The sequence below is a fragment of the Arachis hypogaea genome, chromosome 3 (assembly GCF_003086295.3).
Source record: "Arachis hypogaea cultivar Tifrunner chromosome 3, arahy.Tifrunner.gnm2.J5K5, whole genome shotgun sequence".
Taxonomy (NCBI): domain Eukaryota; kingdom Viridiplantae; phylum Streptophyta; class Magnoliopsida; order Fabales; family Fabaceae; genus Arachis; species Arachis hypogaea.
Genome location: NC_092038.1, coordinates 71698126 through 71707095, shown reverse-complemented (window position 1 = coordinate 71707095; position 8970 = coordinate 71698126). Strand labels below are relative to the sequence as shown.

Genomic DNA, 8970 nt, shown 5'->3' with positions numbered 1-8970 from the left:
GTTTAAGTGTAGGGATGTTGATAAACCACTATTTTATAGTTTATATTGTGTTTAATTGTGTGGTTTTGTCGTGATCCTTACCCACTTATTCATCAATTTAGCATGCATTTAGATTTCCTTCCTGAATTTATTACATGTTTGAAAATTGCTTCCTAGAGACTTTAATTATTTAATTTTAATTCTCCTTTATTCCATTCGATGCCGTAATCTGTGTGTCAAGCGTTTCAGGCTTTATAGGGCATGAATGAGACGGAGATTGGAGAGGAAGCTAGCAAAAATGGAAGGAACAAAAGAGTTTGAGGAGATAACCAGCGAAAAGTGACGCGGTCGCATGGCTCACGCGACCGCGCGAAGGAGCGCAAATCGCAGTGACGCGGCCGCATGGCTTGCGCAGCCGCACGGATTAGAAAGCACAAGCAACGCGGTAGCGTGGACGACGCGAACGCGTGAAGAGGAAAAGCGCCAGCGACGCGTCCGCATGGACGACGCGATCGCATGACATGCGCGATCTGCATAAACTGCAGAATCTGAAACCAGCGACTTTGGACCCTATTTCGGCCAATTTTCGGCCCGGAACAGCAGACTAGAGTCAGAGAATATGTAGAAACAAGAGACACATTCATTGAGTAGTTTCAGATCTAGTTTTTCACTCTCTTAGGTTTTTCTCTCTAGTTTTTAGAATTTTAATTTTCAATTGATCTTAGCATTGGAACATTGAGAAGAGTTATTTTCCTCATCAAGACCTCATCACTCTAGTTTGTTCTCTTAACTTGGTTTTATTCTTCCATGTTCTTTGTTATGTTCAATTTTGTCATTCAGATATTTTTATGATTAATTAATGCAAGGATTATTTCTTTTTAATTTAAATTCCATTCCAATAATCATGTCTTCTTTTAATTCTCTTTCATGTGCCATGGATTCTTTATTTGCAATGCGTGAGTAGTTTCATTACTTGATGGGGAGTTGATTAAAAGGAACTCTTGAGTTGGAAGGATTGAAAGAAAAATTTGTAGTTGGGTTAAATGTTGGATTGCTATCCTGTCATCGACGCCAATCCCTTTGAACTAAGTGGGTTGCAACTTGTGAACAGATCTAGCATTTCCACTTGTTTGACTTTCTCTTACCTAGTAAGGGATAAGCAAACAGAACAACTATTAATTATAAATTAATCTTACAATCACACCATCAATGATAGAGATTCTAACCAATCAATTCCCAGTCAAGGCCTCTTATTTTTATTATTTAAAATTCCTCAATTTGAATCCCAATTTACTTAGCTCAACTCTTTTTGGAATATCTGATTAATAAAACAGCACATTTTTCTGCAACTCGTTGGGAGACGACCTGGGACTTAAAACTCCCAGTAATTTTAATTTAAACTTTCAGTGACATATTTCTAAATTGATAGGCAGATTTTTGGAATTTTGATGAGAGAACTTTTGCGTGGTCTAGAAATTTGCAGATAAATCCTCGTTGCAAGTATAGTTTCTAAACCTTCAAAAGTCTTTTCATACAAACGTTTTGGTTGTCACAAGTAACAAACCCCTTTAAAATTGATAACCGAGTATTGAAACCTCGGGTCGTCTTCTCAAGAAATTGCAGGGAGGTATGTTCTTATTATTGGTTATGAGTTGTAAATTGGGGTTTAGGAGGTAAGGGGGCAGTATGTTGCACAAAAAATAATAAGAAAAATAAATAAATAACTATAAAATAAACTCTTGGCAAGGTATGGGAACTGGAGGTCCTATCCTGGTTATCCTTATCAATTGTAATGAGAATTGGATTTTTCTCCCACTTTGTTTACCTCTAACTATGAAGGTAAGTTAAGTGGATGAATTCCAATTTTCAATTAACAATGAGTTTGATAACTCAAGAGTCGCCAGTTAATTAACCAGAGCCAAAAGGAAAACTATCTACTCGAATGAAAATAATTTGGATAAATACCGACAACATAAATTAAAGAAAGCAATCATAGATCTGAAATATCTCAAATAGCATTAATTTAAAAGAGTAATCTGTAACATGGAAGAGTTCATAAATTTAATTAGAAAAATAAATAAAAAAGGAACATTGAACCTGAATCGAGAGTCACTCTTAAAAACCAAGAGATGTCCTAAATCCTAGTTTCTAAAAATCCTAATTTCTAATCCTAAGAGAGAGAGGAGAGAACCTCTCTCAAAACTAATCTAAATCGTGAGAAGTAAATTATGAGTGACATGATTATGAATGGATGCATTTCCCCCACTTTATAGCCTCTAATCTGTGTTCTCTGGGCCGAAAACTGGGTCAGAAATAGCCCAGAAATCACTTTCAGCGCTTTCTGGTCCGTACAGGTCGCGGAAAAGTGACACGGCCGCGTCGTCCACGCGACCGCAGGGATTGGGTGTTGGCTAGGTCACGCGTTCGCGTCGCCTGGCATCGAGGAAACTATGGCAAATTATATATAAATCGAAGCCCCAGACGTTAACTTTCCAACGCAACTAGAACCGCGTCGTTTGGACCTCTGTAGCTAAAGTTATAGCCGTTTAAGTGCGAAGAGGTCAGGCTGGACAGCTTAGCAGTTTTTCCAACTTCTTGCATTCCTTCCACTTTTGCATGCTTCCTTTCCATCCTCCAAGCCATTCTTACCCTGTAATCTCTGAAATCACTTAACACACATATCAAGACATCTAATGGTGATAAGAGAGGATTAATAATAAGCAAATATAAGTCCAAAGAAGCATGTTTTCAATCAAAGCACATAATCAGGAAGGAAATATAAAACCATGCAAATAGTATGAATAAGTGGGTAAAGAGTAGATAAAAACCACTCAATTGAGCACAAGATAAACCATGAAATATGGGTTTATCAGTAGGATTGTATTTGGCCAAGTGGACTAAATCTGAATCCTTAATTAACATAAACTTTCCACCCTACTTAGGACAATCCATGTAATATAAAATCAATAACTACCCATTAACTGTGTTTACTACATATTTATGCATTTCAAGTTTTGAGTACAGTACATATGCATTGCTATTGCCATTTACTTTGGGGCATTTTGTCCCCTTTTTATTTTTCTCCTCTCTTTTTTTCTTTTCTTAATAAATTTTTTTAAATGCATATGATTAAGGTTTTGAATGCATAAACATGTTCTTAATATTTTTCACATTTTCACATAAAGTCTAACATACTCAATTCTCAAACCAAACGTTTCCAAACCCACTTTCCCCACACTTAATTTATGAGCGCTTTCATTAGTCTAAGCTAATCAAGGATTCAAATTAAGGACATTATTATTTTTCGCTTAGAGTTAATGATGTGCTAAAGTAAAGAACAAAGGGGTAAAATGGCTCAGCATTAGTTTGCAAAGGATAATGAAAGGTAAGGCCATATGGGTATGTAAGCTCAGTGAAACAAGGGCTCAATCATATAAGTGCATACATACATCAAATAATAGAAATATAGAACTAAGCAAGACAAAGATCACAATTTTAGAGAGAAAAATACACACCAAAAATAAAATATTGGTTGGTAAAATGCAACCAATCAAATAGGCTCAAAATCTCACTGGTTTTGTGTGTTCGAGCTCTAAACCATGTTCCAAAATAATATTTCTTCATACAAGTTTTTTCAAAAAGTTTTATTCAAATTAGTGAAATACTATAAAAAGTTTCCTTGAAAAAGAAAATATTACTTCAACCAAGTGGTAAAATATGCACAAAATCAAACAAACATGCAAATGCAACAACTAACAAGGAAAATAAACCATTGGTGTTGAGATAAAAGAGTAATTAACCCATGGAGATCGGTATCAATGATGAGCGGATAATTTATACGCTTTTTGGCATTGTTTTTAGGTAGTTTTTAGTATGATCTAGTTGCTTTTAGGGATGTTTTCATTAGTTTTTATGCTAAATTCACATTTCTGGACTTTACTATGAGTTTGTATATTTTTCTGTGATTTCAGGTAATTTCTGGCTGAAATTGAGGGACCTGAGCAAAACTCTGATAAAAGGCTGACAAAGGACTGCTGATGCTGTTGGATTCTGACCTCCCTACACTCGAAATAGATTTTCTGAAGCTATCAAACTCCAATTAGCGCGCTCTCAACATCGTTGGAAAGTAGACATCCGGAGCTTTCCAGAAATATATAATAGTCTATACTTTATTCGAGATTTGACGACGTAAACTGGCACTCAACTCCAGCTCTATGCTGCATTCTGGAGTCAAATGCCAGAAACACGTCACGAACCAGAGTTAAAAGCTAGAAACATGTTACAACTTGGTGTTCAACTCCAAGATAAGCCTCAGCTTGTGTAAAGATCAAGCTCAGCCCAAACATACACCAAGTAGGCCCCGAAAGTGGATTTATGCATCAATTACTTACTTCTGTAAACCCTAGTAGCTAGTCTAGTATAAATAGAACTTTTTACTAGTCTTTGGATTGGTCTTTGATTGTATTTTTTGATATATTTATCACGTTTGGGGGCTGGCCATTCGGCCATGCCTGAACCTACATCACTTATGTATTTTCAACGGTGGAGTTTCTACACACCATAGATTAAGGGTGTGGAGCTCTGCTGTACCTCAAGTTTCAATGTAATTACTACTATTTTCTATTCAATTCGACTTATTCCTGTTCTAAGATATTCGTTGCACTTCAACATGATGAATGTGATGATTCGTGACACTCATTATCATTCTCACCTATGAACGCGTGACTGACAACCACTTCCATTCTACTTTAGACCGGGCGCATATCTCTTGGATTTCTTAATCAGAATTTTCGTGGTATAAGCTAGAATTGATGGCGGCATTCATGAGAATCCGGAAATTCTAAACCTTGTCTGTGATATTTCGAGTAGGATTCAAGGATTGAATGACTGTGACGAGCTTCAAACTCACGATTGTTCGGTGTTAGTGACAGACGCAAAAGGATCAAGGGATTCTATTCCGACATGATCGAGAACCGACAGATGATTAGCCGTGCTGTGACAGAGCATTTGGAACGTTTTCACTGAGAGGATGGACGGTAGCCATTGACAACGGTGATCCCCCTACATATAGCTTGCCATGGAAAGAAGTAAGAAGGATTAGATGAAAGCAGTAGGAAAGCAGAGATTCAGAAGGAACAAGCATCTCCATACGCTTATCTGAAATTCTCACCATTAATTTACATAAGTATCTCTATCCTTTTTATTTATTTATTTTCATATACTATAATTTCTTAATAGAGTTGAATCTGCCTGACTGAGATCTACAAGATGACCATAGCTTGCTTCATACCAACAATCTCTATGGGATCGACCCTTACTCACGTAAGGTTTATTACTTGGACGACCCAGTGCACTTGCCGGTTAGTTGTGCGAAGTTGTGAAATTAATTTTTGACACCGTGATATTGAGCACCAAGTTTATGGGGCCATTACCAGGGATTGTTTGAGTTTGGAAAAATATGAATCACAATTTCGTCCACCAAGTTTTTGGTGTCGTTGCTGGGGATTGTTCGAGTTTGGACAACTGACGGTTTATCTTGTTGCTCAGATTAGGTAATTTTCTTTTTTGTCTTATTTTCAAAAAATTTTTAAAAATTTTTCAAAAAAATTTATCCCTATTTTCGAAAAAATTTTAATTAAAAATAAATTATTCTATGACTTCAAAAGTTTTAAGAATGGATTCTAGAGTTTCATAAAGCATGTTGAATCCAAGCTGGCTGTAAAGCCATATCCAATTTCTTTTGAACTGAGGCTTCCTCTTCACATGCTAGAACTATGTATGCTAAAGCTTGGCTGGCTATTAAGCCATGTCCAATTCCTGGATTGGAGCTTTAGGCTAAACATTGAAAGATTCCTGGAATTCTTCTTAAAAATTTTGAATTTCTTATTTTCTTTTTCCTATATGTTTTTTTTTCGAAAAAAATAAAAGAAAATAAAAAAATCATAAAATCATAAAAAAATCAAAAATATTTTGTGATTCTTGTTTGAGTCTTGGGTCATGTTTTAAGTTTGGTGTCAATTGCATGCTTTAAAAATTTTTTTTCTTGCATTTTTCGAAAGTTCATGCATTCATAGTGTTCTTCATGATCTTCAAGTTGTTTTTGGTAAGTCTTCTTGTTTGATCTTGATGTTTTCTTGTTTTGTGTCTTTTATTGTTTTTCATGTGCATTTTTGCATTCATATTGTCTAAGCATAAAAGATTTCTAAGTTTGGTGTCTTGCATGTTTTCTTTGCGTCAAAAATTTTTCAAAAATATATTCTTGATGTTCATCATGATCTTCAAAGTGTTCTTGGTGCTTATCTTGATATTCATAGTGTTTTTGCATGCATCATTGGTTTTGATCCAAAATTTTCATGTTTTGGGTCATATTTGTGTTTTTCTCTCTCATCATTAAAAATTCAAAAATAAAAAAATATCTTTTCCTTTTTTCTCTCAAAATTTCGAAAATTTGGGTTGACTTAGTCAAAAATTTTTAAAATGAGTTGTTTCTTATAAGTCAAGTCAAATTTTCAAATTTTAAAAATCTTATCTTTTCAAAACTTTTTCAAAAATCAAATCTTTTTCATTTTTTATTTACTTTTCGAAATTTATTTTTTAGACTATTTTTCAAAAATCTTTTTCTTAATTTTTCTTGATTTTCGAAAATTACACTAACAATTAATATGATTGATTCAAAAATTTGAAGTTTGTTACTTTCTTGTTAAGAAAGGTTCAATCTTTAAATTCTAGAATCTTATCTTTTAGTTTCTTGTTAGTTATGTAATTAATTTTAATTTTAAAAATTAAATCTTTTCTAACCATGTCATTTTAATCATATCTTTTATATCATATCTTTTTCAAAATTTTATCTTTTTCAAAAATTTGATTTCAAAATATCTTATCTAACTTCTTATCTTCTTATCTTTTCAAATTTGATTTTAATATCTTTTTCAACTAACTAATTAACTTTTTGTTTGTTTCTTATCTTTTTCAAAACCACCTAACTACTTTTCCCTCTCTAATTTTCGAAAATATCTCATCTCTTTTTCAAAATTCTTTTTAAACTAACTAATTGTTTTAAATTTTAATTTTAATTCTATCTCACCTTTAATTTTCGAAAATCACTAACTACTTTTTCAAAATTTATTTTCGAAATTCCTTCCCTCTCCTCTTCTTCTATTTATTTATTTATTCACTAACACTTCTCTTCATCTCAAATCACTACCTCTATCCTTACCCTTGTGTTTGGATTCTCCATTCTTCTTATTCCTTTTCTTCTTCTACTAATAATAAGGAACCTCTTTACTGTGACATAGAGGATTCCTCCTCCTTTTTCTGTTCTCTTCTTTCTCATATGAGCAGGAACAAGGAGAAAGGAATTCTTGTTGAAGCTGATCCAGAACCTGAAAGGACTCTGAAGAGTAAACTAAGAGAAGCTAAATTACAACAACCCAGAGACAACCTTACTGAAATTTTTGAACAAGAGAAGGAGATGGCAGCCGAACCAAACAACAATAATGCAAGGAGGATGCTTGGTGATTACACTACACCTACTTCCAAGTTTGATGGAAGAAGCATCTCAATCCCTACCATTGGGGAAAACAATTTTGAGCTGAAACCTCAACTAGTTGCTCTAATGCAACAAAACTACAAGTTTCATGGACTTCTATCAAAAGATCCCTACCAGTTCTTAACTGAGTTCTTGCAGATCTGTGAGACTGTTAAGACTAATGGAGTAGATCCTGAAGTCTACAGGCTCATGCTTTTCCCTTTTGCTGTAAGAGACAGAGCTAGAGCATGGTTGCACTCTCAACCTAAAGATAGCCTGGACTCCTGGGATAAGCTGGTCACGGCCTTCTTGGCTAAATTCTTTCCTCCTCAAAAGTTGAGCAAGCTTAGAGTGGATGTTCAAACCTTCAAACAAAAAGATGGTGAATCCCTCTATGAAGCTTGGGAAAGATACAAGCAGATGACCAAAAGATGTCATTCTGACATGTTTTCAGAATGGACCATGATAGATATATTCTATTATGGTCTGTCTATGTTCTTTAAGATGTCATTGGACCATTCTGCAGGTGGATCCATTCACCTAAAGAAAACGCCTGCAGAAGCTCAAGAACTCATTGACATGGTTGCAAATAACCAGTTCATGTACACTTATGAGAGGAATTCCGTGAATAATGAGATGCCTCAAAGGAAGGGAGTTCATGAAATTGATGCTCTGAATGCCATATTGGCTCAGAACAAAATGTTGACTCAGCAAGTTGATGAGCGGATATTTTATACGCTTTTTGGGGGTAATTTCATGTAGATTTTAGTATGTTTTAATTAGTTTTTAGTAGAATATTATTAGTTTTTAGGCAAAAATCATATTTCTGGACTTTACTATGAGTTTGTGTGTTTTTCTGTGATTTCAGGTATTTTTTGGCTGAAATTGAGGGAGCTGAGCAAAAATCTGATTTAGGCTGAAAAAGGACTGCTGATGCTGTTGGATTCTGACCTCCCTGCACTCGGATTTTTTGGAGCTACAGGAGTCCAATTGGCGCGCTCTCAATTGGGTTGGAAAGTAGACATCCAGGACTTTCCAGCAATATATAATAGTTTATACTTTGCGCGAAGATAGATGACTTAAACTGGCATTCAACGCCAGTTCCATGTTGCAGTCTGGCATCCAGCGCCAGAAACACGTTACAACCTAGCGTTCAACTCCAGAAACAGCCCAGGCACGTGAGAAGCTTAAGTCTCAGCCCCAGCACACACCAAGTGGGCCCTAGAAGTGGATTTCTGCAGCAATTATCTTAGTCTACTCATTTTCTGTAAACCTAGGTTACTAGTTGAGTATTTAAACAACTTTTAGAGACTTATTTTGTACCTCATGACATTTTTAGATCTGAAATTTATACTCTTTGACGGCATGAGTCTCTAAACTCCATTGTTGGGGGTGAGGAGCTTTGCAGTGTCTCGATGAATTAATGCAATTACTTCTGTTTTCCATTCAAACACGCTTGTTCT

The 8970-nt window shown here is 35.1% G+C and overlaps 1 non-coding gene across 1 annotated transcript; it reads right to left on the bottom strand.

Annotated features, from left to right (window-relative positions):
• Nucleotides 1-7849: 7849 nt before the first annotated feature.
• Nucleotides 7850-7953, bottom strand: LOC112794022 (small nucleolar RNA R71). Its single transcript, XR_003198704.1, has one exon. It is a non-coding gene; the product is annotated as a small nucleolar RNA R71 (small nucleolar RNA).
• Nucleotides 7954-8970: the final 1017 nt, after the last annotated feature.